This window comes from Oenanthe melanoleuca, chromosome 6 (genome assembly GCF_029582105.1).
Source record: "Oenanthe melanoleuca isolate GR-GAL-2019-014 chromosome 6, OMel1.0, whole genome shotgun sequence".
NCBI lineage: Eukaryota > Metazoa > Chordata > Aves > Passeriformes > Muscicapidae > Oenanthe > Oenanthe melanoleuca.
In genome coordinates this window covers 14,089,990-14,097,993 of record NC_079340.1, presented here as the reverse complement: position 1 = coordinate 14,097,993, position 8,004 = coordinate 14,089,990, and positions in this window count along the sequence as shown.

Sequence of the window (8,004 nt, the reverse complement as noted above, 5' to 3'; positions counted from 1 at the left end):
CCTGGCAAACGAGACAGCTCATGCACGGATGATTCAGCTCTACTTCTACCAAAGGTCCTTGTTTCTTTATCAAACTAGTGAGCAAAGACAAGCAATTCTATATGCAAGGAGAGTCAGTAATGATAAAACTGGCTCACACCTGCAGCAGTAGAGTCTGAATGGCAGATAGATATGCTTCCTGGAACCAACTGGCAGGAAGGCAAACCCAAAGAAAAAGCTGTTTGGGTTGTTAGGTGGCATGAAAAGGCTACATTTATTCGAAGTGGTTTTATTATGTTTGTTAGTTTCCCTTTGCAGTGGAATGTTTCTGTTCCCGATCTAGAATAGTAATAAAAAAATAGATTATATCCATTAGTGTAGTATGCATTCATTGTATTTAGTGGTATTTACTTTCTGGGCCTGCCTTTTAGTTGTGCTTTGGGTCCTTATTTCCACATGATGCTGGGTCAAATGGGAAGCAATAAACAACTGGGTTTTTCTGAGCATAATGTGCAGCATCTTTTACTTCAGGTGCAAGTTTGATACAAATGCTTGTGTAAAAAGAAGAAAGCTTTTTTTTTTTTTCTTTTTCCCTCAAAGTGATTTCTGAGAATATGCAATTAAAACTAATGAAAATGCTCTTAGACAAAATGTGAGGTGTTACTGAGATTTGGTTCACATAACAACCCTCATTTGTCTGCTGGTGTTGAAAAAAGTGCTGACAGACCTTTAAAGATAGCAAGCATGGACTGTTTCAGCTCCAAGTCTTTGACCTTTACTTCAGTATCTTCTAAAATGAGGATTTTCTGCTGAGCCAAATAGCACAGCAGTACTTGTAGTACACTTGCTGGTTAACAGTAGCGCACATACCAGAAATGTTTCGAGAGTTTGTGGTTTTTTTCACGGGTGTTCTTTGTCCTGGATCCATGGGAGAAGATCCTATGCTGAAGCAATGATTCTGTTTAAGGGTTTGGCATTTCTAGCTCTTAATAACTTTTTTTTTTGTTTGTTTGTTTACTTTGCCTGTGTTCCTATGAGCATTAAAACACTAAATGTCTGTTAAAGAAAATGTCCCTTTTATCTGTCGCTGTGATTCATCGCTTCAGCCTGAGCTTCCCGAGCTCCACCTGAGAACCGGCACGGAGGGGAGAGCTGAGCTGGGTGCTCACAAGAAACCTGTGAGCTTTGCCCTCGGATTCCTAGCGGTCTATGGTGGCATTATGGAAAATACACTTGAAATTACTCCTTAGTACGCACACGTGGCTCCTTCGTTTAAGAAATGAGAAGTTTCGCTGTGCTGTGGTTGGGGTTTCGCTGCGGCGTGGGGAAAGGTGTGTGTGAGTGTTCTCTCCTGCACAGTCCGGTATGTTTTCCCGGCAGCTTCTGAGCGAGTTTGTTGCCAACTTAGCGTCCCTCGTGATCCACTGCGGTCCGTGCCACGGCTCTGGCCGTGAGGGGGTGACCGCCCCAGGCCGGCCGGGCCGCCACCATCACCGAGGGCGCCGGGCGCCCGCCCCGAGTCCGCCGCGGGCGCCACCTGGCGGACGGCGGTGCGCCCCTCAGGCCGCCATTGCGCCCTCAGCGGGAGCCGCTGCTGCGGGCACCGTCCCCGACCCGCCGACCGAGGGAGGCAGTGAGAAAGGATGATGGCAGCGAGCCCGAGCTCATTCTGAGACAAAGAAATAGAATTAGAGGAGGAAACGCCTCGCACACGCCGGCACTTGGGGTGCTCTATCCCTGCGACTGAGACCCGGGCAGCGCCCGCCGGCTCTGAGAGAGCAGGCAGCGCTGTTCTCACGGCCTGCGGCAGCTGGCTCCTGGGAGCATCCACTCCCCTGTCAAAACAGAATTCTTTAACGCAACAAGTTGTCTTCCCGACTGCTGCTCTGCTCCTGACGTGACAATACTTTTCTAGAAAAAATCCCCAAATGGCTTGCAATACCTAAAGAGATGTTCTGGCCACCCTTGGCTATAAGAAACACTTGCTGGTAGGTGGACAGGGTTCAGCAGCTGCTAAAGCCCAGCAGGTAAAGGGGAAGGATTTGAAACATTGCTGACTGGTGATATTGCCATGGCTGGTGGCATCAGGAGTGTGGTGGGACTGGACCAAAGCTGTGGTGGCCACAGGACATGTTAGAAGTGGGGATACGTGGCTGCAGCCCAAGGACCTCACACTGCTACACTGTGGGTAGCTCACAAACTCTTCCCCCATCTTTGCAATTAATTTAATTAAATTTATTTAAACCCAATCCACTGGAGCATGAGGACAGAGAGAGCCCATCAAGTCTGCTAAGGGCTTGTCCCATGTGGATGTGGCTAGCAGTGTGCCCAGGTGGCCAAGAAGGCCAATGGCATCCTGGCTTGTATAAGAAATGATGCTAGGGAAATGACTGTCCATTGAGGTGCTGGAGCGTGTCCAGAGGAGGGCAGCAGAGCTGGTGAAAGGTCTACAGGGTAAGTCCTATCAGGAGCAGCTGAGGGAGCTGGGGCTGTCTAGCCTGGAGAAAAGGAGGCTTAGAGGTGACCTTATCATTCTCTGCCACTACCTGAAAGGAGGGTGCAGCCAGGCTGGGGTCAGCCTCTTCTCCCAGGCAACTGGTGACAGGATGAGGACATAGCCCTAAGCTGCAGCAGGGAAAGTTTAGTTTAGATATTAGAAGGAATTTCTTCACAGAAAAGTGAAGTGCCGTGGTCTAGTTGACATAGGGATGTTTGGTCACAGGTTGGACTCAATGATCTCTGATGTCTTTTCCAACCTAATTGATTCAGTGATTCTGTGATGCTGTGGTGAAGCACTAGTCTTTGCTGTTTGAGCTGCTGGTGCCATGGGGCAGAAGTGGTTAGCTCTGCTGTGAGGAGTGACTGTACTACCATCCCTTTCACACAGAGGGGCTGTTAGAAAGTTGCTGTGCAAAATACTTCAGTTGAGGATAGGGAGCAGACACAACTTTTGTTTGTGCTGTTTTGTTCATGAACATACAAAATTTGTCTTTGCTGGACAAAACCAGAAGACTAGTGAATCCATGGTGCTGCATAGTCACAGCTGCCCCAGGCTCCCCACAGCCTCTTCCTGGATGCTGCCTCACCTTGTCCTCTTTGGGGACCCTTGTTGGTCTCTCGGGCTTTGTTTCCCTTCCAAGTAGAGCATTCAAACACTTCTTTGCCAGTTGCCCTGGTGCAGGGGGCTGAGCCTGGGCCCAGGCCAAATTGACAGCTCTGGTGAATTTTTCCCTTGGTACCTTGTAGAGTGGATTGGGTGGGTTGTAACTGTTTGCAGGAAACACCTGGTGACATTTTTATTTCTCTAATTGTCAGCATGTGCTTTGGGGAGCAGGGTAGGGTGTGTTTTTGCTTTCTCTTGGTGGTGGTATGCACTATGTGTCTTTTAGCCCTGATGGAAGCCTGCCTATTGTGATGGAGTGTGTTGCAGCTCTTGCTGTCATACCTAGGAGGTTTATTTGTTGAGCCGAACAGAACCAGCTTTGACAGACATTCCCTGGATGCAGCAGACAGAGGTGGTGGGCCTCTCTGCTGTCAGCTGCAGAATCTGCCCTGAGAGAGGCAGCACTAGGTGAGTGTGAGTGGGTGTCTTGTGTCTCAGGAATCAATGTTTTATGAAATGTTTTTAAGAGAACCTCAATTCACAAATAGTTCTTCATGGTGCTGTAATTTACTGTGTTGTAGGCTAATGCTGCAGTCTTATAAGGCTGATCTTCCACTGTGTTTGAGAAAATATTTTACTTTTGTATTACTCTTTTGAAGTAGCTTAGGAAATCTGCTACAGCATTCAGTGCTGGTGCAAGACTGGTAGGCTTTCAGTTGAGTTTTAATGCTTTGTAGCACAGGTCCTCTCTGCATTTAGAATGTATGAGCTTGTTTTGAAATTGTTTGCAGCTAACTTAAATCGCCTGAAGTTCCCCTGTTTTAGCTTTGTCACGCCCATGATAAGGTGAGTTCATGAGTGAGCACTGGTGTAGCAGTGTGGATAGCCTCTCTGCCAAGATAGCACAACTTAACTGAAACACCTTCTCTTTTTCAAAACCGTCTGGCTTGGAGTCCCATTTCCTAACATTTCCTTTTCTGTGTGGGCATCTGTAGCAGAGATGTACATGGGGTCCCAGAACAGTCATTAGTAGCAGCTTCTCCTGGGCACAGCTTCTCCTAACTCACAGCACAACCCAATGAATGCCAGGTGGTTGGCCTGGGCTCCTCTCGGGGTTTGGAAAAGCATAAGTCACTGGTGAGCAGAGAGAGCAGGGCTCCTAGAAAGGATGAGCCTACTGCCTTAGAAACCTTCTGTGTTAGACTGACTATGTTTCTTGTTCATGAAATGAGATTGCTCTCATGTTTCTATCTGGGATTTCCTGAATTAAAAACACGGTGTGCCACATGTGCCTGGTCTGGGGGGGCTGGGACACTCGGTGGCCACACCACGGAGTGTGGCAATGCTGGCCTTGCGTGGGAGTGGGTACAGGCCTGCCCTGGCCTGTGAGCTGAGCTGCCTGCACAGCAGCTGGTGGGTGCCTGAGGGCAGGGTTACAGGCACAAGCACCTCAGCCTGCATAGCAGCAAGAGAGAGAACAGCTGAGAAGCAGAAAATCACATTCAAAATGTGAACTTTTCAGAAGAGAGGCTCTAACTTTGATACTTTCCTTTACAGGATAGCTGTAGAAAACCTGTTGTTACCTCTCCTCTGTTTTTCTTTCCTCTTACAGCCTTTAATCCCTTAGAGAAAAAGTACAGGGAGTTAGCCGAAATGACTCAGTGCTGCTGTAGCTGTCATAGTCCAATTTTCTTTTATGAAGTAAGATCAACCCAAAGCATAAATTAAAGATAATTAAACACAGAAAGGGCAGTTGTAACTTCTGCTGGTGATTCCCTAATTTTGTCTGCTTCTTTTGCTAGAGAATTGTGACCACAGCAGAAAGCTGCTTGGCCCTTCTGAGATCTAGGAGTCTTCCACTGGCACTGACTGCCAAAAGGCATCTGTTTTCCTGTTTATAGGTTCTCAGTTTATTAGCCTGAAGGCAAAAAGTGTAATATGAAACCCAATAAGATCAGGAATGTCAAATGTTGAATGCAGAAATGTTTGATCATAAAATTAAAATCTATATTATAATGCTTACACGTAATAGGGGCTGTCAAAACTGATTGCTTGTGCAAGTTTGATTAGTCTTTTGCAATATTGCCAGTGCTTAACTTTGCAGCCTTAATCATGCAGCTTTAGTGTAGTTTGTAGAGATGACCATAAATAGTTGCTAAGGTCAACAGGCAGACAGACCCTATCTGCATGTCTAAAGTGTTCATTAAGAGTTTACCACAGACCGTGTCTGCAAGTTTAAATATGCACTTGAACTTAAGCTTGAGCTGAAGGGTGACTCAATATATGGTGAGTGACAACACTGAAAATCAAGAAAGGAAAACTTGGTTACAGCCATCAAAGTAACCAAAGCAGCATGAGACAGGGGCACGAGATGGGCTTGATGGTACCTGAGACATGCTCTGTAATGACAGAAGGAATTTAAGTGCTGCGTTTCTGGGTGTTGATTAAATGTGTCTGTGCTTTTGCCTCCTTCAAGTTAGCCTTCTGTGGTATCTTGGATCAGTCTCAGACCTATGAAGATAGGTCTGATCCCATGCAGCAGTCCTTGATAGGGGCCAAGGGAGTTTAGCAATGGTACTGTGTCACAGGTGCTCTGCAGGACACCTTATGAGGTCTTGATGGTCCTCCTAACCTGAAGAGAGGGATTACTGACTGTTGGCGGGAATAGCTCACAAGAAGTGACTGTGCCTAAAATCCACAACAGCTGTGAGGAGACCCAGAGGTGGTAAATAGAAGCTGGCTCTAAACATACTTGGAGAAACTCCAGATTTTTGTCAAGGAATCATTTAGTCAGAAGTTTGACATAGTGTGTGTTGTTTTGTAACTGTACTTTGATAGTGAATTAATGTTCCTCTTCACCGGGGATGTCTTTGTGGCTCACTGGAATATAATTTAGCTCTGCTGCTTAAAGGAAACCAAGGAGGGCTCTGCTTTTTCTTTCAGGTTGTGTTAATCTATTTGATATAATACATGATGGCACAGAAGTTGCACAGTTAACTGTGGCTTTCTGCTTTGGAATGACCCCACTAATTAAACTATGCAGAAAAGATGGATTAAGTGTCTTGGGAGAACATTTTATGCAGCTGACATTTAGATGTCTGGAGGATGTTGAAGGTGACACTGGAAATGACATGCCAAAACTCTGCTGATGTGCCCAGGAAGCTGAGAAGGCACTGGTAGCTGGGTGGAAGCTGGTGAAGGCACCTGAGGGACCCCTTCTCACCTCTGTTTGTGGAGCTGAACATTGCCAGAGGTGGAGAAAGATGTGTGTCCCTCCTCACAGAGCAGCAGGGAGATCTCATTGCCCACTCCCTCCCTTACCCCATGTAGTCTTTACAACTCTGCTTGCACCCAAAGGTGTCCATTGTTGTCTGAGAAAGCTTTCCAGTTCTGCTCATTGCAGCTGTTCCTGCTCCTTCGCTTTCCAGGTTTTGATTTGTAGCAGATATCAGCAGCACTGACTTCTGGTAGGCAGACAGAAAAATACATACCTTATGAAGTAAATACTGAGAGCTGTGGGCCACAGCCTGTGTGTATTTCACTGTTGTAAGCAAAAGGGTCAGACATGCAATGCAGGGTAAGAATACTGCTCAAAATCACCATTTTTGAGCTAAGTATTGTAGGTGTTTTGGGTCTTTTCTGGTTGCTTGGTTGCTTTTTTTTTGTTTGTTTTGGGTTTTTTTTTTTACCTAGTCCAGGGAGTTACATGCTTTGCTTACCTTTAAATGTAAACTCCTAATGTTTGCTTCCTAAAACCCCACACAACAAAAGATACAAGGTGACATAATGGACAAGCATGAGATTTTATTCAAATAAGCCTGAATTTTACCTGCAGCTGTTACTTTTTTTGAATTTTAATGCATCCATTTTCCTTCTTGTGAAGGTTTCTTTTGCACCTGTTTTAAAGATGCACTTGTCTCTTTTAGATTTGCTTCTTTTTTTGTTGTGGCTTGTTTGTTTTTCTTTTCATGCTGGAAGAATCCTCCTTTTCTGTTGCTGGGTGTACAGGACAGTGACATCTGGGCCATTGACCTATGGACTTCTCTGGCCATGCCACATGACCTGACAGCCTGGGTGTCCTGTGAACCAGTCCTCTCTAAGAGTGGATTTCTTCTGTTGATATTTTTTGTATTTGTGGATTTGATTAAAATTCTTGGTGGTGTGAATGTACAGAAAGCCTTTATTTTGGGTAATGAATGCTGTGGTGTTGTGTGGGTGTGCAGTATTTAGGTATTGCATTTACTTGTGACAGCAGCAATAATACTTTCTCATTAACTATCTTCTGAAATCTAATTTCATGATGTCAAAAAGTTACTACTTTCATCTCACCAATATAACCTAAGTCCCTACCCCAGCATAACTCAAAAGGTTGCTGGAAAAATGCACAGTCTCTTGGTTTTTTAGTAGGTGAATAGAAATAAAATTATGAGCCTTTAAACTAAATAATAATTTTTTTCCTCGTAGCCTGAGATCTGTTCAATCAATAATCTTTCTGCTAACTCTGGGGAGAATTTTAGTTGCCTCCATAAAATGTTTTAATTATTTAAAATCATAAAATATAAGTAGGCACAATTTGCTTGGAACTCATTAGGGAAATATATGAATAAGAAGAAAAGATAATGTTTGCTTCTGCATTAATTTAAAGCAGTTTCTAAAATATGAAATCTAATCCTGGAAAGCAGTGACTTATCAGCAATGTTTATTTTTCTTATAATAGGAGTAAATATTAAAGCAGCTAGTTATGTGCTTATCCCTACAGTATTGCACGGAGCCAAAAAGGAAAATAAATAACTTGTCTGAAATCCCACATTAATTTCCCTCTTTTGCAGGTTTTATGTTTGTTCATTTCCTTTTTCAAAACATTGCTTTAAAAATTATTATAAAACAGGTGACTTAGAAACCATGAGTAGCTGCAAATGCAT